This window comes from Pongo pygmaeus, chromosome 13, assembly GCF_028885625.2.
Source record: "Pongo pygmaeus isolate AG05252 chromosome 13, NHGRI_mPonPyg2-v2.0_pri, whole genome shotgun sequence".
Classification (NCBI taxonomy): Eukaryota; Metazoa; Chordata; class Mammalia; order Primates; family Hominidae; genus Pongo; species Pongo pygmaeus.
Window position 1 is genome coordinate 112217973 of NC_072386.2, and position 20409 is coordinate 112238381.

At 50.9% G+C, this 20409-nt stretch overlaps 1 protein-coding gene across 3 annotated transcripts in view; it reads left to right on the forward strand.

Moving 5' to 3' along the window:
• The window catches only part of DAB2IP (DAB2 interacting protein), a 218881-nt gene that overhangs the window by 27367 nt on the left and 171105 nt on the right, over positions 1 to 20409 (forward strand). Inside the window, exon 1 of one of the 3 annotated variants that reach the window (XM_063649873.1) lies at positions 4384 to 4404. The exons of 1 other annotated variant lie outside the window; for it this stretch is intronic. The gene's annotated coding sequence lies outside the window, so the exon portion shown is untranslated. Of the gene's footprint in view, positions 1 to 4383; positions 4405 to 5396; positions 5577 to 20409 lie in introns of those variants that run through there. One more of the 3 variants, XM_054501301.2, reaches the window with a different exon arrangement.

Here is a 20409-nt window from a genome sequence, read left to right on the forward strand (position 1 = left end):
GGCTGGAGAGTGCAAATGGTGCGATCTTGGCTCACTGCAACCTTCACCTACCAGGTTCAAGGGGTTCTCCTGTCTCAGCCTCCCTAGTAGCTGGGATTACAGGTGTGCGCCACCATGCCCAGCTAATTTTTGTATTTTAGTAGAGATGAGGTTTCACCACGTTGATCAGGCTGGTCTCAAACTCCTGACCTCAGGTGATCTACCCGCCTTGGCCTCCCAAAGTGCTGGGATTATAGGCACCGAGCACTCTTTGACTTTGAAGTTCACATTCCCATCAAGAACACTCAATGAAGACCAAGCAGTCAGTCCAGCAGGTGGTGGGGTTGCTTTTTCCTTTTGACAGTTTGGAATGATCCCTTTTGGTTTCTGAGTTTTTGGGTCCCTCAGTCCTTTTCTTCATTCAATAAACCTTCCCGAGGCCAGGCCCCGTGCAGGTGGTGGGGCTGCAAGGTTTGTGACCTGGAAGAGCTCACAGTCTGCTCCAGGAGACAGACCCATAGCTAGGTGCAACAATCTACAATATGATAAATATAGATGGTGGAGTGGGTGGGTTCTGTGGGAACCCTCTGTTTTCCATGGGCTGGAATGCCTGAGCTGGATTATAATAGGAGAGGTAGGCACTGACTGGGTAGAGATAGGGAAGACAGGCATTCTAGGAAGAGTAAACAGTGTGTGCAAATTCCTGGGGCATGATAGAGCTTGGGGGGCTTGGGAGACCTGGTTGTATGGTGGTGCTTGGGCGGGGGCAGTCTCAGCTGACTGGGACTAGGGTGTGAAGGACCCCAGTGAAGATTGCAGACTGGGCTATTCATGTTCTTAAGATTTACTGAGCACTTCCTCATGAGCCAGGCTTTGTGCTAGGTATTTCCCAGAAAGGATGACCATGTTATTAAAATAAGGAAACTGAAGTTCAGAGTAGGACTGGGTTTTATGTGGCTTCCCACCATGACTCTCTGCACCTTAAAAAAAAAATGATGAAGAATAAAACAAACACTGTGTGTCTCCTATCCTGGTCAAGAAATAAAACCTAGCATGAGCACGGTGGCTCGCACCTGTAATCCCAGCACTTTAGGAGGCCGAAGCAGGAGGATCGCTTGGGCCCAGGAGTTTGAGACCAGTCTGGGCAACATAGTGAGACCTTATCTCTACAACAAACAAACAAACAAACAAAATTAGCCCACCACGGTGGCATGTGCCTGTAGTCCCAGTTACTCAGGATGCCGAGGTGGGAGAATCCCTTGATCCTGGGAGGTTGAGGCTGCAGTGAGGTATCATTATGCTACTGCACTCCAGCCTGGTTGAAAGAGAAAGATGCTGTCTCAAAAAAAAAAAAAAAAAAAAAAAAAAAAGGAAAAAAGAAGAAGAAAGAAAGAAAGAAAACCTTACTAAGATGTGTGAATGTGTGAAGCTCCTTCCTATCGAACATCTCCCTCTATCCAGAGGTAAAAACTTTGCAGAATGGTGTATTTATCATTCCTCTGAATGTCTTTATACTTTTACCATATCTGTGCATTCCTATGGAATATATGGTATTCTGTTCGGCATGTTTAAAGAATCTATATGAAGGCTGGGCATGGCGGTTCATGCCACTGGTCACATAGTTTGTGGAATTACGGGAATAGAACTTGAAGCCAGGGTAGGCACAGTGGCTCACACCTGTAATCCCAACACTTTGTTTGGGAGGCTGGGGCGGGAGGACTGCTTGAGCCCAGGAGTTTGAGACCAGCCTGGTCAATATAGAGAGACCCCTCTCTCTACAAATAAAAAAATTAGGCCAGGCGCGGTGGCTCATGCCTGTAATCCCAGCGCTTTAGGAGGCCGAGGCAGGTGGATCACCTGAGGCTGGGAGCTCAAGACCAGCCTGACCAACATGGAGAAACCCTGTCTCTACTAAAACATACAAAATAATACAAAATTAGCTGGGCATGGTGGCACATGCCTGTAATCTCAGCTACTCGGGAGACTGAGACAGGAGAATCACTTGAACCCAGGAGGCAGAGGTTGTGGTGAGCTGAGATCGTGCCATTGCACTCCAGCCTGGGCAATAAGAGTGAAACTCCATCTCAAAAACAAACAAACAAACAAACAAAAAACTAGCTGCATGTGGTGCCAGTGCACCTGTGGTCCCAGCTACTCAGAAAGCTGAGGTGGGAGTATTACCTGAGCCCAGGAGTTCGAGGCCGCAGTGAGCTATGATAGTGCCACTGCACTCCATCCTGGGTGACAGAGCAAGTCTCTGTCTCAAAACAAAACTGTATGAATGATATCATAGAAATTTGATCTTCTGCAACATGTTCTCCCTCCCCTCATTTGAGATTTGAGATTCATAATGAATTTCTAATTATTTATTTTTGCTGCAGTATAGAATTTTGCTGACTACCCCACAATTTGTTTATGCATTCTTCCTCTGATAGGAATGGAGGCTGTTTCAAATTCCTTACTAGTATTATCATTATTGCAATGAGCAAGAGGTTCTCTATGTCAAGACTCTGGGTCACTGGGGGTATGTGCACTTCAACATTTCCAGATACTGCCAAATTGTTTCCCAGAGTGGCTGTACCCATTTCCCCTCCTGCCTGCAGCACAGGACAGTTCTCCAGACTCCAGGTCCCTACTGTCCCACCTCTTTGTTTTTGCGCCAATCTCATAGGCGTGAAGTGGCACTTTACTGGGGTTTTGTTTTATATTTCTCTGATTACTAGTGAGACTGACCATCTTTGCATATGTTTATTGGCCACTCATGTTTCTTTTTCTGTGAATTGCCTGTTCATATATTTTGCCCAATCTCCTATTGCCTCTTTAGCAAATTGGTTTGTGGAAGGCCTTTGTATATTTTGGATATCATGTTGTAAATATCATCTTTTGATAAACAGGAGTTTTGAATTTTAATTAAAGGTATTGATGTTTTTCTTGATGATTTATGCTTTTGAGGTCTTTTTTAAGACATCCTTGACTATTATGAGTTTTTTTGTGTGTGTAAGTTTTCAGTACACCTGGAACTGATCTTTTATGCATGGTGTGAGGTAGGGATTCAGCTCATCTTTTTCTAATATGGACATTCGATCGCTCTAGCACCATTTATAGAAAAGTCCACCCTTCTCCCACTGACCTGCGGGGCCATCTCTGCTACATATCAGGTTTCCATACCTGTATGGGTCTATTTTTGCAGCCTCTATTCTAGTCCGCTGGCCAATTTATCTATCCTTGGGCTAATACCGGATGCTGTGATTGTACATTCTGGGGTCCTTAGCGCCTCCTCTCTCGAATTAGAAGAGTGCTAGTGACTTCCTGAGAGTAGAAACTTGTGTTCACCTTTGCAGCTCTCTCATCACGTTTTACATGAACATCTACATGTAAATGTTTTGTTTACAAAAGGATTTTGTAACAAAGGATTTTGTTTACAAAAGGATTTTGTAACAAAGGATTTTGTTTACAAAAGGATTTCTTGCAGACTATCTCTTGGAGTTCTAAAACTCCCTTTTTGCAGAAGATAAAACTGAGGCAGAAGATAAAACTGAGAAGATAAAACAGAGGTGAGATTATTTGCCAAGGTCGCACAGCCAGAAAGTGTTGGATTAGGGGTTCTATAAGATTTCAAAGCCACCCTGTGCATCCTTCGCATATGCTCCGAAGACTTCCACTGACCCTGGTATCGGATTTCACTCCTTCCTGCCTTCATTCAACAAGTAGCTCCTGAGTGATGACCGTGCCAGCTTCTGGCGGGTGCTGGGGCTGAGATCCCATTTCTGGGAGGCTCTTCCCAGTGCTGGAGACCGGTGGGAAGGGTGAGACAGTAGATGGACATTTTATGGGACATCGTCTGCGACTTGGCATCAGCATCAAGTCCCGCCACGTTTCAGAGCCAATTTAAAGAGCCCCACTTTTGGCGTGCAGTTGGGCCCAGGCGCTGTCTTCAGAGAGGACGTTGGCTTCCCCCTGGAATTACAGGCGTCCTCCCGCCCTCCCGCCTCGAGAGGTAGGAATGCGGAGGATCAGCTTTCAGCAGAGCTGCGGCTGCCGTTCGGGGAGTTCACCGTGCAGGCCCGTCCCCAGCGGCCGAATTAACTGGTTCTGTCTGTACGACTGGGAGAGCAGCTCTCGCTAAAAATAGCGCCCTGCCCAGCTCGACCTGTGCGCCGCCGTGGGATTCTGAGCCGGGACAGCTCGAGGAGCCCGGGAGCCCTGCACACCCCTCACCCGGACCGACCCCGGAGGCGGAGGCCGCGGGCACCGCGCTGGCCCCACAGGTGCCGCGGAGGGTGGCAGGCCCGCTGGCCGAGGCACTGCCGAGGCCGTCCGAGATGGGAGCCGGCGGTGCCTCCTTCCGCGCCCTCGCCTGGGCCTCTCTGCCCCTGCTGGGGCCTCCAGCCTGCGCGCTCTGCGAGGACACGCTCTGCTGCGGAGGTAAGGCCGTGCGCCTGCGGGCGCGCCCTCGCCCTACCCGGGCACTTGCCCGGGGCCTGTTTCTCCTCCTCGGCCCCAGATCCGCGACTGGCGGCAAGGTGAGGACGAACACAGGCATCTGCGTAGGGCTGGGAGAAGGAGGCAGGAGCTCTCAGCAAACCCACCTTTAGCTGGAAAACGTCGCTGTCCCGCCACCACGGTCCGAAAAGCGTTCGCCCCGCTCTGGCCTCAGTGTGCCTATCTGGGAAATGGGTCAATAAGATAGTCACGCTTTAATATTCAGTCACGCTTGCTGAAGAGGGTCGCAGACGTTCGCGGGACGTTCCCTCCAGCCAGCTGGAGTCCTCGGGAGTTTCAGTTGGTGGGAGTGCTGGGGTGCCTTCCCTGCGACACCCCGCACTGTCCCCTTCCAAAGCTCTAGTTCCCCCCACTAGTCCTGGGCTCCTGAGGTTGGAGATCCACGCAGGGCGCACAGAAAAGTTTAAGGGGTCAGGGCGCACAGAAAAGTTTAAGGGGTCAGCGGATGCGGGAAGATTCTAGCGGGAAGGGGAGCTGTCGGGTGGAAGAGGGATAAGTAAAGCAAAGTCGCGGCCCACTCCCCGGTCCCGTACCCTCATAGCGCCGAAACGGAAGCAAAGGTTATCTTTGGACTCCTGGAGGCCTGGGGACTCCGGGAGGGGAGGGGAGGGGGCGTGTGGTCCCGCCGGCATCTCGGGCCAGTACCAGGCTGGGGAGCGTGTGCTCGGAGCGGAGGGCCTCGGCTCTGCCCAGTCCGGCCTGGGCGGGGCGGTGGTGGGGAGGTCGATTGACCAAACAGGTGCGCCCCCGCCCCTCCGCTCCCCGCCCGCGCTGGGTCCCGGGCCTGGCGGGCGGAGCTGTGGGCGGCTGGGCCTGCGATTGGCAGGGCTGGGCAGGCCGGGTGGCCGCGGGAGCCCGGGAGCGGTAGAGCGGCGGCGCCGGGGGAGGCGCGGAGCCGGCCGTAGCGCGCTCCTGCCTGGCCAGCCGCCTACTCCGCCCGCCCCGCTCCACTCGGCCCAGCTGGCGCGAAGGAAACTTTCCCGCAGCCGCCCGGCGACTCCGCGACTCCGCCGCTTCGCAACCCTGGCCGTGGGCCGCTCGGGCTCCGGAGCTTTTGGAATGGCAGCGCCCAGCGGCCCGGCCCGCGCGTAGAGGTAAAAGCTGGGGGCCGCGGCTCAGGTGGAGGGGGGCTCGGTGGTTTGCCGGGATCCGAGCGGCATCCCGGGTTCGAGAGGATCCGGGGGCTCCGATGCGAGGTGTTGGGGTAGGGGACTGAGGAATGGGCGGCGACTTTGCTTTATTTACCCTGCTTTTCCCCTACAGTCCCCTCTCCCGCAAGGAAATCTGCGCGATGCATTGAGCCTTTAAACTTTCCTGTGCGCCCTGCCCAGATCTCGACCGCCGGGACCCAGGGCTGGCGCTGGGTTCTTGGGAGAGTACAACACAGGGGATCGCGAGGAAGGCGCCCCCAGCTGGGGCCCGCGGGCGGCGGGAGTTGGGGGTGGGGGGGTGCCAGCCTACCGATCCCCAAGGCTTCCAGCGGTCTCCCAAACTTCAGACCTTCCTCAGCTCACCCTGGGGATTGGTGATAGGGCAGCCAACCAAACCTCTCTACCCAGAACCAGGCACTCCCTGGGGCACCCAAGTTTTGGGTGTTTTTGTTCAATCCTAGCCAATCCTAAATTATCAGGGAGGCGATTGGCAGGGCTGGGTCGTTGAAGTGAGGTCTCTTTTCCGTTTCCTGGGCTGCTCTGGACCCCACCTTCCGTGAAAACACCTTGGGCTAAGCAGAGTGGGAACAGGGACCAACGCCACCTGGTTCCAGTGCTCAGCCTGGTGGGAATGACTGCAGGGTGTTCTGGTCTCAGGATGGTCCACTCTTGAGCTATCTGGTGTGAGCCATATGGAAACTCCTCTCCCTCTGGCCCCTTCTGCTATTAAGGAGGGAAATTTTACCTTAATTTTGATTGTGAGTGGGTGAGTAGGTAGCTTGTCACCAATAAGGACCAATCTTTAACATTATTCCTCCTTAATGTTAACTCCTTTCCGTGTTTTACTGACCCAGGACAGAATACCTAAGAGTAAAAAAATGGAACCAAACACCTAGCTCTGGAGCCCAGGGAATCTGGGTTCCAACATCAGCCCCTGCTGCTCACTAGCTGTGTATCTGTGGGCAGGTGTCCTAACCTCTCAGAGCTCAAGGGTCCCGTCCAAGGGGGATATAGGGAGGTTTTTTCGAGGTGAGGCGTGGAAGGCACCTGGCTCATAGGACAGCCATCTTAAGCAGCCGATCTATACCCTGGAGCTTGTGCCCTGTTGCTGTCTGAGAGAGCCAGCATCCTCGTGCCTCAGTTTCCTCTCCCCCAGGAAGTTGGTAAGGACCAGCCCCTCTTAATCAGCCCTTTTGAGAAAAGTGCACAGATGCACACCCACAATTTTAGTGGGTTTGTAGGCTCAGATTTAAACAGCCTCACACATTCTTATCCCTGCAATGAACTATTCAGAATGTACAAGGCTTCTGTCTATCTCGATCTTTCCCCCTTTCACCACCCCTTTTAGACACCTGGAGGTAACTATTGTAAATGGCAGGGAAGAGCAAATGAACTAAATAACCAGCATGATGGGGAAAAGGGCTGACCTGCAGAACCTGGCCCAAAGTCACCTTCAAGATCACCTGGCCCTCCTATCCCCCCATTCTTCCTTCCCTGGTGCTGTGTCCCACTTGGTGAACATGTAGTCTTTTTTGCTAGGATCCTCTAGTGACGGTGAGTTCACTAGACAGTTGGTTTCATGATTGGGAAACTCTTGGTTTCATGATTGAGCAACATTCTTCCTGTTTGGGACAGAAATCTTTGTCTCTATGACTTCTATCCACTGGTTCTGGAACAACCCTTGGGGCATCTCTTACTGTCTCATTTATTCACTGTGGTCCCCTGGTGCCTGGCATTCTGTTCCATCCCTTCAGCATTCAACACATGGGCACTGAGGTTGGTAATGATCATAGCACTATTTATTGGGTGTTTATTATATGCCAGACCCTGCCCTGAGGACTTTACACATATTATTTTCTTGCATCCATAAAACAAACCCATGAGGTTGATTATTTTCTTATCCTTATTTTGCATATAAGAAACAGGTTTAGAGAGGTTAAGGGACTTACCCAAGATCCTACAACTGGTAAGGGGCTGGCTGGGCTGTGCACCAAACTCAGCATCTGTATCTGTCTTTAGAGCACATGCTTTGCTTTTGACCCTTGCTTGCATACGTGCCTGTGTGTGTGTGTGTGTGTGTGCGTGCGCACATGTGTGCGCCTGGGACTGGTGTGTGCCAGCAATGCATTTATCACAAGCACCTAGAGCACCTGTTAAAATGCAGATTCCTCATCTCTACTCCAGGCCCTGGGATCTGCAGTTTAAACCACCCGCCACTCCCACTCCGCCCTACCCAGGCCATTTTCCTGCAGGTCACAGTTTGAGGACCATAGCACTAAGGTACTCTTAGGAAGAGAACGTGGAATATAGGTTTCAACAGATCTGAATTTAGTCTTGGCTTTACTCTCTGGAGCTGGTTACTCTTCCTTTCTAGGGCTTTCTCCCAACTTAAGATGGGCATGCTGTTCCACCCACTGGTGGGTGGAATGGAGCAGGCCCTTGGCTGATGGGAGCCCTGGTGAAGTTTCTCCTGCCACAAGTGGATGTACTTGCAGGCAGACCTGTGGCACCCCGAAGATCACTGGCCTCTTCTTTCTAGGATTGGTGTGCCTTAGATGAGGCCCTCATGCTTAGGTTATTATATTTTGGAAACAGGGTCTCACTCTGTCACCCAGGCTGGAGTGTAGTGGTACTATCATAGCTCACTAAGGCCTCAAACTGCTGTGCTCCAGTGATCCTCCCACCTCAGCCTCTTTAGTAGCTGGGACTACAGGCACATGCCGCCATGCTCAGCTAATTTTTTAATTTTTTTTTTTTTTTTTTTTGAGATGGAGTCTCGCTCTGTCACCCAGGCTGGAGTGCAGTGGCGTGATCTCAGCTCACTGCAAGCTCCACCTCCTGGGTTCACGCCATTCTCCTGCCTCAGCCTCCCAAGTAGCTGGGACTACAGGCGCCTGCCACCACGCCCGGCTAATTTTTTGTATTTTTGGTAGAGACGGGGTTTTACCATGTTAGCCAGGATGGTCTTGATCTCCTGACCTCGTGATCCGCCCACCTTGGCCTCCCAAAGTACTGGGATTACAGGCGTGAGCCACCACGCCTGGGCAATTTTTTAATTTTTAGTAGAGATGAAGTCTTGCTATGTTGCTCAGGATGGTCTTGATCTCCTAAGTTCCTGATGATACTGCCTCAGCCTCCCAAAGTGCTGGTATTGTAGGCATGAGCCACTGTACCCAGCTTCTGCTCAGTTTTTTCACCCAGAGTGGTGAGGACCCTGGAGGGGTTAGCAGAAACCTCTCCCTCCCCTCGACACCTTCTTCCTCCATCCTCCTAGCGTGGCCTCTGGCCCTCCCAGCCAGAAGGTGCTGGGCCTGTATCTCACGGGGAGAGGAGTGGGGTGGTTCTGTTGTGCGTCCATCTATGTTTTCAATCTCCATCCCTTCCCTTGGAAGACTGCTCTGTGGGCCATTGGGCAGCTCTGGGGAAATGTCTGGCCCAAGGCTGCCTGGCCTGGGCTGACTCACTGGGAGAGATACAGGGTAAAGGAATCGCCTGCATAGACCCCGGCTGTATCACAGTTCTGGCTTACCAGCTGTGCTGTAGACAGGGTGTTTGTTCTGCCTTGGACCTGTTTGATTCTGCTGAAAGCACAAAATTATTAAACACCCATTTTATGAAAGAGGTCACTGGAGTCCAGGAAACTGCAGTGACGTGTCCAAAGCCCTAATGTGTGTATGTGGGCAGGGGAGGGAGTGGGGATAAGAGTCAGGACCTGAATCCAGGTGCCTTGACAATAAGGCACTCTGGCCTTTTTTGCAGTCTATTTCATGCCTCACTGTTTTTCTGCCCTGTCTGGTTGTGGCTTTGGTGCCAGAGCCCTCACCTGGAAGCTTGAAGACCTGGGCCACGATCAGGCTGTGTGATCTTGGGCAGGGCTGGTCATCTCTTAAAACATTAGGTTTCTCTTCTGTAAAGGGGCTGAAGGTGGGGCTTTTTGGCCAGATCTCTGAGGTTCTTTCCCACCTTGACGTTTACAAGTTGGACTCTGTCTGCATTTCCTGTCTGCGTTTCTAGGGAGAGGTATTCATGATGGGCTCAGGGCATGGGTGAGGGGTTGAGTTGGGCTGGAGGACAGAGTGCTCCATGGGAATTACTATGAAACGGGCCAGAAAGGCTCTTATGGGAATGGTGACCAGTGGGGCCAGGACACCCGGGGGCAGTCCAGAGGGGGACAGGTAGTGGAGGAAGCCCAGGGAAGGGGGAGGTCACTTACCTTAGAATTACACAGTATTTTGCACCCTGATCCTTGCAAGAAGGTGATGGTGGGAATGACTGGGGCAGGAGCCAAGGGGGAACATGGGGGCACTAGGGCCAACCCCACTGCAGCCCCTCTCAGCCCTGGGTAGTCTTGACCAGGAGACAAGGGGGACATGTAAGGGCCTTGTCTCCCTTCCAAGCCATCACATGTCTCTCCTCTAGGCTTCCTCAGCCTTTCCTGAATCCGACCTGAACGGTTCTAACCTCTCCCTGGGGCGAGCAGCTGGCTGAGGGTGTCCAGCTGCCTGTTTCCCATCCCAGGTGGGCCTCCAGCAACCCGGCTTCCTACAGTAGCCCTTGGTAACCACAGCCTCTGCTGGCCACTTACTGTCATGTGAGTGGCTTCCTGTTAACCACGAGATCAAAGCCAAGCTCCCTGGTCTGGCAAACACGGCCCTGTGGCTGGCTCCAGTTTTCTTCCCTGCCTTTTCTTTCTCTGCTCTTCAGGTTTTATGTTGCCTGGACCTTTGCCTGTAACTTCCAGAATGACCTTTTCTCTCTGCCACTGCTTACTGCCCAAATTCTTCCTGCCCCTCTGGGTGTAGCACCAATTTCACCTCCATTTGGTCTCATTGCCCCTCTGAGGGTGAGCCATTCCTTGCTGAGGTCCTGGCTTGTAACTCTTTCTTACTGACTGCCCTGCTTTGCCTGTTGTTGTCGCTTGCCTGTCCCCCATGATGGGCTCTGGGCTTTAGAAATTGCTCTAGTAAATGCCCTAGTGAATGCTTGGAAAGCTTTGTAGAGTTGGACTAGCTTTGAATCAGGCATGATTTTTCCACTCCTGCTCCAACTGCCGTGCCTGCACCCCGCTCCTCAACAGAGTCAAGTGGGGAGCCTCGCAGTCTGCTCTGGGCTGGACTGGCTCTAGCAAGGGACAGATAGAGAGATGCCTTTGGTTTGCAGAGAATTTCTCTGCCTTGTTTGGATTGTTTTTTTTTTTTTTTTAATTGAGACAGGGTCTCCTTCTGTCGCCCAGGCTGGAGTGCAGTGGCGCGATCTTGACTCACTGCAACCTCCGCCTTCCAGGCTCAAACGATCCTCCCACCTCAGCCTCCCAAGTAGTTGGGACTACAGGTGCTCGCCACCATGCCCAGCTAATTTTTGTATTTTTTGTAGAGACAGGGTTTCCCCATGTTGCCCAAGCTGGTCTCGAACTCCTGAGCTCAAGTGATCCACCCCCCTCAGGCTCCCAAAGTGTTGGGATTACAGGCGTGAGCCACCATGCCCGGCCCCATCATTTGGATTGTTCTTGATCTGCTTCTTAAAAAAAAACTTTATTCTGGCTGTGTGGCATCAAGGGGGATGGGCCTAGAAGCAGGTTAGGGAAAGCCACCTATCAGTGTCAGTCCCCACCTGCAGGCTGAATTTCAGGTCTCAGATGAGAATAGCCAAATTCACCTGCTTCTTTAGAATTATTATTGGTTTTCTTGAGACAAGATCTCACTCTGTCACTCAGGCTGGAGTGCAGAGGCATGATCTTGGCTGACTGCAACCTGCACCTCCTGGGCTCAAGTGATCCTCCCACCTTAGCCTCCCTAGAGTATCTGGGACTACAGGCGTGTGCCGTCATGCCTGGCTAATTTAAAAATTTTTCTTCTTGTGGAGATGAAGTCTCACTATATTGCCCAGGCTGGTCTTGAACTCCTAGGCTCAAGCAATCCTCCCATCTTGGCCTCCCAAAGTGCTGGGATTGTATGCATGAGCCACCTCACCCAGCTTCTTTAGCATTTTCTTAAGAGTGTTTAAAAAGTACTTGTGAAGGGCCTGTGGGGGTTATTGGGATTGTGTCGGGGGCCCACAGACATGGTCCCCACAGACATGGACATCGAGGAGTCACATAACTGTTCTAGGGTTGCACAGTTATTTGTGGCCAGAAAGTCCACAGAAACATCTGTCCCTGAGTTCAGAGAGGGCTGTTGAGCCTCAGAGGCCAAAAGGGAAAGAAAAAAATGAGGACCAAAAATATATACTAAGGCTGGGTGTGCTGGCTCACGCCTGTGATCCCAGCAGTTTGGGAAGCCGAGGTGGCGGATCACCTGAGGTCAGGAGTTCAAGAGCAGCCTGGCCAACATGGTGAAACCCCATCTGTAATAAAAATACAAAAAGAAAAAATAAATAAATAAAGTGGTGCATGCCTGTAATCCCAGCTACTCAGGAGGCTGAGGCAGGAGAATTGCTTGAACCCAGGAGGCAGAGGTTGCAGTGACCTGAGATGGCACCACTGCACTCCAGCCTGGGTGACAGAGTGAGACTCTGTCTCAATAATAATAATAATAATAATAATAATAATAATAATGTATGCTACAACACAAAGCATTTATATCACACTTTATGGTGTGCAAGGTGCTTTCTGCAGAGGGTCCCCTCCCAGTCCCCCTGTGACTTTCTGCTGAGGAAACCAAGGCTCTGAGGAAACACAGCTCAGTTCCCATGGCTGGAAGGACGCAGCTCAGGACTTCCTTGACTCCCCTCACTCCAGGTCCAGTGCTCACGGGCAGGGCTCAGAGTGGGTGTTGGAAGGAGGTTCTCCTTATTGACGGCTCCCAATTCAGAGTGAGGATTTTTTTTTCTTTGACATTCTTGTGTTGGGATCATTTTCCCTATTACCATCATTGGATGAGCGTGAACTCAGGCAGCGGGGGGTGAGGGAGGTGGGACCAGGGAGAATGGCAGCATTCTTTGTTTTTTTTTTTTTTTTTTCTTGAGATGGAGTCTCGCTCTGTTGCCCAGGCTGGAGTGCAGTAGCGTGATCTCAGCTCACTGCAACCTCTGCCTCCTGGGTTCATGCAGTTCTCCTGTCTCAGCCTCCCGAGTAGTTGGGACTACAGGTGCATGCCACCACGCCTGGCTAATTATCATATTTTCAGTAGAGATGGGGTTTCACCATATTGGTCAGGCTGGTCTCAAACTCCTGACCTTAAGTGATCCACCCACCTGGGCCTCCCAAAGTGCTGGGATTACAGGTATGAGCCAGCATGCCTGGCCGGCAGTGTTCTTATGAATGTAGCAAACACCTGTGCAGATGGGTCAGGTGACCAGGTCAGAGATCTCTGTCCTGAAGTAGGAAGTCCCCTCTCCTTGTAGGTGACAGTGGCTGATACCTAGTAAAGACTCATCTTGGAGTGAGGTCTGATGGATGCTAGGGTACTGGAGGGAGAGGAGAGAAATTGATGATGGTCTGGTTTTATGTTCACATACTCCTATCATTCCTTTGGGTTTTTCTTATTTTTTTGAGATGGATTCTTGCTCTGTCACCCAGGCTGGAGTGCAGTGCCACAATCATGGCTCACTGTGGCTTGAACTCCTGGGCTCAAGCAATCCTCCCATCTGAGCCTCCCAAGTAGCTGGGACTGCAGGCAGGCACCACCATGCCCAGCTAATTTTTTTATTTTTTGTAGAGATGGGGTCTTGCTGTGTTGTCCAGGCTGGTGAAATCCTGGCCTCAAGCAATCCTCCCACTTAAGCAATCTTCCCACTTTGGCCTCCCAAAGTGCTGAGATTACAGACATGAGTCACCACCCCATCGTTCCTTTGTTACTTCCTGTCCTACTTACTGTTGCCTTATCAGTTTATCTGTCTCTGCCCCTGCTCCTGTCCCTAGACAGAGGCATTCTAGCACAGGTGCCTCATGGTTTTCCCCTCTGGGTGACCCTAGAGCAAGACCAACCTCTTAAGAGGGGAGGGGAGGGGAGGGAATGTGAATAAGTAAATAAATAAGCAGATGAATGAGGGACTCTTCTCAGCATCTTTGGTGACCCTGTCTGACTATCACTGGCTGTAGAATGTGTGACAACTGAGTCCACCAGGCAATGGCTGTTTGCCGGGAGCAGCAGGACCCAGCCAGACATAATGGAAGCAGGCCCTGGCCGGAGCAGGGACCTCAGAGCCTTTCCCGGCAGAGGGAACGCTATCAAAGCTGGCGCTGCTTCCCGGAGGAGAGAATTCCCAAAAGGCTCTGTCAGCCCCTCTGATAGGGATCTGCAGGGTGTGTGAGAGATTTGTTTTTCAGCCAGGATGTGAGGAGTTAAAAATAGACACCCTAATCCCTTGAGTTCGTGTCACACTTGACGCTGTGCAGAGCCCTATGGCTCCATTATCTCACTTGAGTGGCTCGGCAGCCTTTGACGTGGGGAGAGGTTGCACTGCCCGCTTTATAAATGAGCGTGTGGAGGTGTGCGCCCAATTTCTCACTTGAGACTGTACCCCAAATTCAGTGGCAGAACCTGTCTGATCCCCAGCCCCTGAGGTCTGTGTTTTATATTCTTAGGAGAAGCCAGATGAGAGTCAACAGGCTCCAGGAGGGAAGCGGGTTGGTGGAAACAATAGGCGTAGATTTTTAAGCGAAGCAGTAAGGATGGCAGGGAGACTAAGAATGAATCGAGGACCCAGGGAGCACAGGCTCATGATGGGCTTGGGGAGCAGCCGAGGACTGTAATTGGTTGGAGCAGGAGTTGTGGGGGTAAGGTAGTGATGGGAATAAAGCAGAAAAGTATCATCAGGACCCCCAAATTGAGGACCTACAATGCCATGACAAGGATAGTGAACATAAAGCTGTAGGCAATAGGGAGCCATTGACAATTACAGAGAACAGTAGCTTCCTGCTGTAACAACCATGCATTGCAATGATGTGCTAACTGGCTTTGCTATAGGTATTACTTTATGGTGTTTGACAGAATATATACTTTTTAAACCCTCAGAAGACACCTGTCCATCCTGACCTCTCCTTATGGAACCTTGCATCGTGCTGGGGGAGCACCCCGTTTTCTGCTGCCTCTTGCTTTGGGGAGGAGCCCACTCTGGGGCAAAGTCTGTAACTAGGTTTTTCGGCTTTTTCTAGTTTTTGTTTGTTTGTTTGTTTTTGAGACAGCGTCTCGCTCTGTCGCCCAGGCTAGAGTGCAGTGGCGCGATCTCGGCTCACTGCAATCCCGTATCCCGGGTTCAAGCGATTCTCCTGCCTCAGCCTCCCTGGTAGCTGGGACTACAGGTGTGTGCCACCACGCCCAGCTATTTTTTTTGTTTTTAGTAGAGATGGGGTTTTGCCATGTTGGCCAGGCTGGTCTTGAACTCCCGACCTCAGGTGCTCTGTCTGCCTCGAACTCCCAAAGTGCTGTGATTGCAGGTGTGAGGCACTGCGCCCAGCCTTCTAGTTTTTAATCTAAGTGCTCCTGGTTATCCATCTGTCTGTCTTCCCCATGGTGGGAGGAATTAAGTGACAGGGAGGAGGTAGTGGCTGAAGTTCTAGCCCGACCTGACTCATTGAAACTTTTACAGGCTGTCTAGTGCATCTGACACCCTGCCACTGACAAGCTCCCAGACCACCAGGATCAGTTTTCTCTACTTCTTACTTCCATCCCTCCTGCTTTTGGACCCCCATTCAGCTCCCAACTTTTCCAGGCAGCCTGCACCGATTGTTCCAGCAACACTGACCTTTTCTGCACATTTTAGTGCCCTTGGCCGTCTAACTTGTATGTTTATTAACTCTTTGCTCCTTCCCTAGCTAGGCCAAGGCCCCTGGTGGGCAGGACAGGAGCTAAGCAAGATGTAAGCTGGACAGACCATTGGAAATCTTCTGGTGCAATCTATCCATTTTAGAATTAGGGGGATAGAGGCCTGGGTTTGCCTAAAACTTCATGACAAGTTCCTGGCAGAGCTGGGATTCAAACCTGGATCTCCAGGACTATCTTGGTCCTTGGCTGCAACATCACCCACTTCTCAGAGCCACACTGCTTCTCAGCCCCAAGAGCCAAGAATTCCCAGCTCTGCAAGAATCCCAGTTTTGCAGCCTTGGCTCCTCCTGGGGCTGGGAGCCAGCAACGCCAAGCCTGCAGGTTCCCAGAGAGGGCTCCTGGCGTCGGTGTGGCTTAGTCACAGGGATGAGATCACTGCTCACCTCTGGATAGGGGAGGATGCCAAGGTTTGGGAACTTTCACTCTGAGCCACTTGATTTTGTGTGTGTGTGTGTGTATAAGAAAAACAAACCTGTTGGTTGGGACTTTGTACTTGGCTCATGAACTGTGGGTTTGGGGAAGCTGCTGAGCCATGATAAGCACTTGTACTGTGCCATCTCACAGCTTCCCAGGAGAGTGGCTCTGTGTTAGGAAGGAGCTTGGACCAGAGCCAGAACCTGGTGCTAGCATTTGCTCTGCCTCACATTGGCTGTGTGACCCTGAGCACGGTGCATGGCCTCTCTGGGCTGTAATGATAATACCTAGCAGCTCACACTTTCTGAGTACTTCCCATGGGCCAGCCACTCGGCTTAAGGCTTTCTAAGCATCAGCCCATTTAGTTCTCACAATAGACCTGTGAGATCGTGTTTTCATCTCTGTTTTGCCGATGAGGAAACTGAGTCCCAGAGAGGAGGAGTGACTTGCCTAAAGTCACCCAGCTGGGAAGGGCAGAGCCAGGGTTTGAATGCAGGTCTTCCCAACTCCGAAGCCTCTCGTGTCAGGCACTCTGCTGCCCTGCCCTCTAGCTGCAGGGCTACCTCCTAAGGGATTGTGGAAGTGTAAGTATGGAGAAACCAGGTATAATTAAGCACGTGAGGGGTGGGAAGGTGATGGATGAAGGGTCTTTTTCTACACTGATATCGTTCTCCATCTCCCCACTGTCCTTGAGTAGTGCTGTCCTTGAATAGTCAGAGGGGGGCGCAGACGAGAGCAGGTACAGCGGTATGCAGGCTCCATGAGAGGAAGGGCATATTTGAAGACATGATTTCATGGACTGCCAGTCCTGGGCCCATCTCTTTCCACCCCCTGTAAGTCACTGGCTTTGTGAATGTTGATTGTAATTCCTTTCCCATACTCCCCTAGAAGGTACCTTCAAGGCAGGGGCTTGCTAAGTGATTTCCTTTTGAGTGGAGTGACCATAAGATTTTGTTTGTTTGTTTATTTGTTTGTTTTTGAGACAGAGTCTCACTCCGTCACCCATGCTGGAGTGAGTGATGCAGTCTTGGCTCACTGCGACCTCCGCTTCCTGGGTTCAAGCAATTCTCCTGCCTGAGCCTCCCGAGTAGCTGGGATTACAGGTGCCTGCCACCATGCCCGGCTAACTGTAATTTTTAGTAGAAACTAGATTTTGCCATGTTGGCCAGGCTGGTCTCGAACTCCTAACTTCAAGTGATCTGGCTGCCTCAGCCTCCCAAAGTGTTGGGATTACAGGCATGAGCTACCGCGCCTGGCCTTGACCATAGGGTTTTGATTCAGATTTGGAACAGAAATCTGTTGATGGCCACTGAATCCTGGGCTTGGAGTAGGAGCTAGGGGAAGCACCAAGTAACTCGTTCCCACCCCAAGGAAGCTGAGTACAGCAGACAGGCTAAGGGGGTGTGTGTGGTCTAAGGTCCATCAGACAGACCTGGCTTTGGGTTCTGGCTACTCTACCTACCAGCTGTTTGACCTTGGACAAAGTTATCTTATTTCTCTGATCCTCAGTATTCTTAACTATAAATTGTGGATAATAATACCTATTTTTAGGGCTGTTATTATATTATTATTAGTTTTTAATTTTTTGAGACAGGGTCTCACTTTATCACCCAGGCTGGAGTGCAGTGGTGCGATTTCGGCTCACTGCAACCTCTGCCTCCTGGGTTCAAGTGATTCTCCTGCCTCAACCTCCTGAGTAGCTGGGATTACAGGTGCCTGCCACTATGCCCGGCTAACTGTAATTTTTAGTAGAAACTAGATTTTGCCATGTTGGCCAGGCTGGTCTCGAACTCCTAACTTCAAGTGATCTGGCTGCCTCAGCCTCCCAAAGTGTTGGGATTACAGGCATGAGCTACCGCGCCTGGCCTTGACCATAGGGTTTTGATTCAGATTTGGAACAGAAATCTGTTGATGGCCACTGAATCCTGGGCTTGGAGTAGGAGCTAGGGGAAGCACCAAGTAACTCGTTCCCACCCCAAGGAAGCTGAGTACAGCAGACAGGCTAAGGGGGTGTGTGTGGTCTAAGGTCCATCAGACAGACCTGGCTTTGGGTTCTGGCTACTCTACCTACCAGCTGTTTGACCTTGGACAAAGTTATCTTATTTCTCTGATCCTCAGTATTCTTAGCTATAAATTGTGGATAATAATACCTATTTTTAGGGCTGTTATTATATTATTATTAGTTTTTAATTTTTTGAGACAGGGTCTCACTTTATCACCCAGGCTGGAGTGCAGTGGTGCGATTTCGGCTCACTGCAACCTCTGCCTCCTGGGTTCAAGTGATTCTCCTGCCTCAACCTCCTGAGTAGCTGGGATTATAGGTGTGCGCCGCCACAGTCAGCTAATTTTTGTATTTTTAGTAGAGACGGGTTTCACCATGTTTGCCAGGGTGGTCTCGAACTCCTGGCCTCAAGTGATCCACCTGCCTCGGCCTCCCAGAGTGCTGGGATTACAGGCATGAGCCACCGCGCCCAGCCTAGATTAAAATTATACATGCAGAGAACGAACACAGTACAGTGTCTGCACATCATAAACATTTAATAAATGCTACAGTTTTGTTATTACTTATTATTTGCATTATTATTACTGATGGTCTTCTTAATGCACTTTATAGCAGTCTTGGGATCCTCTGGCCATACCCCTTTCCAGAACTTACTGCCTTTGGTGAAGGTAGTTCTGGGTAGGGGAAGATCTGAATTAAAGAGTCGATCTACCAGCCTGGGAAACATAGGAAAACCCTGTCTCTACAAAAAAAAAAAAATTCCCTGAGGCTGGTGGTGTGCGCCTGTAGTCCCAGCTACTCTGGAGGCTGAGGTGGGAGTATTGCTTAAGTCCGGGAGGAGGTTGAGGCTGCAGTGAGCCGGAGCCGTGATCGTGCCACTGCACTCCCACTTTGGTGGCAGAGTGAGACCCTGCCTCAAAAAAAATTATTATTTTTAGTGTGAATGATTTTTCTCTTGGAGATACACAGGGTCTCAAATCGGCCAAAAAAAGGTGTCTGAACATGGGTTTTTAAGGGAGCTGTTTTGATGAATAGAGAAAGGGGATAATAGAGCAAAAGATTTCTTTAAGGTGCTTGAAATTTATCTTTTGCATGGTATCCACATTCCCCTGTGAGCTTGTTTCTGCTGTGTAAGTCACCGGGATGAGTGTTTGTTGAAGCAGGCATGCGGGGTGAAGGTGGGGCAGGGCGGAACTCCAACAAGTCTCAGCTGCTGCTCCTCCCTCCCTCCCTTCCGAGAACCGCCAGGGTCCCCCTTAGAGAGAGAGCCTGCTCAGCCTTTGGGGAAGCCACAAATTAGTGAAGTTGCTGTAGACAGCAGTGTGTGTGTGTTTGTGCGTTGTGTGTATGTGTTGGTGGGGGGAGGTGAGAGGTCAAGGGGGTTTCCCAGAGGAAGAAAGGCTAGAGCCAGGCCCAGGAGGACAACTGCTCAGGTTTCTGCAAACAGGATTGCAAAATCACTTTTCCCGAGCTTACCCAGTTCTCCATCAGAGTCTTGCAGCCAGGTCAGCTGGGAGCCGCCAAGCTTGGCAGTTAGGACACTTGGGGAGGTGGAGGGAGGGGGGATGTCAAATCCTGCCTCAGTTTCCCCATTTGTCCTGGCTATTCCTAGAGCCCCTTTTATCTAGGTCATGCTTTTGGACAGGAAGCAGAGGGATGTGGAAGGAGAAGATGCGGGTTTGGGATAAGAGTTGAGTCTGTCACTTCCCACTGTGTGCCCTCAGGCAGGTCCTTCCGCAGCTGCCTGGGCTCCTCAGTGTTTTGAGGCTTCGGTGAGGTAATGTGTGTAAAGTGCTTAGCACAGAGCTGGCATGAAGTAGTGTCTGTAATTATAAACCACCTTGGCCACTGTTGTTTTTAGCTTGGGACCCACCTTACCCCGACCTGACCGCCCTCGCCTCTTGCCTTCCCCGGAGTTCCTGTTTGTTGTTGACATCCTCCTCACCAACTAGTGCAGGGATTTTTAAAGTATTTATATCCTTGCTGGAATTTCTCTTTGCATTGTTTAGTTAATTACCAAATTGAATTACGGCAAATAATTTCACTTCCTTTCCAGTGCTAGGGCAGGAAGTGGCCCGGTGCCTTTTTTACTGTGATTGAGATGATTATTGAGATATTTGATGATGATGATGTCTCCTTCCCCTGAGAGGTTCGCTTCCTCTTAGATCAGCTCCACTGGCCCCATAAATCAAGCAGCAGCCACGTGCTTGGAACGTAAATCTTGTTGAGGATGTTGATGCGTTTGGCCACATGTGGTTTTTGGCATTTGGGCAACTTCTCGCAAACTCGCGGAGGGATAGTTGAAAAGACTCCCTTTAAATATTCAGAACAAATGACCTGTGCACTTATTGGAGAAGTGCTGGGATGGTTGAAAAGACTCCTTTTAAATATTCAGAACAACATGACCTATGCACTTATTGGAGAAATTCTGTCCAATGGCATACAAATTAAAAATCAAGGCACAGGGAGAAGGCTTCAGATGGCGAGAAATCAGTGGCTCTTCTCCACAGCTTGATAGTGTTGATGGTGTTGGCTTTTGCCCTGTCCCTCGTGGCTCTAGGGTGGAGAATCAGATTGGTTAAAGACATGGGGTTGA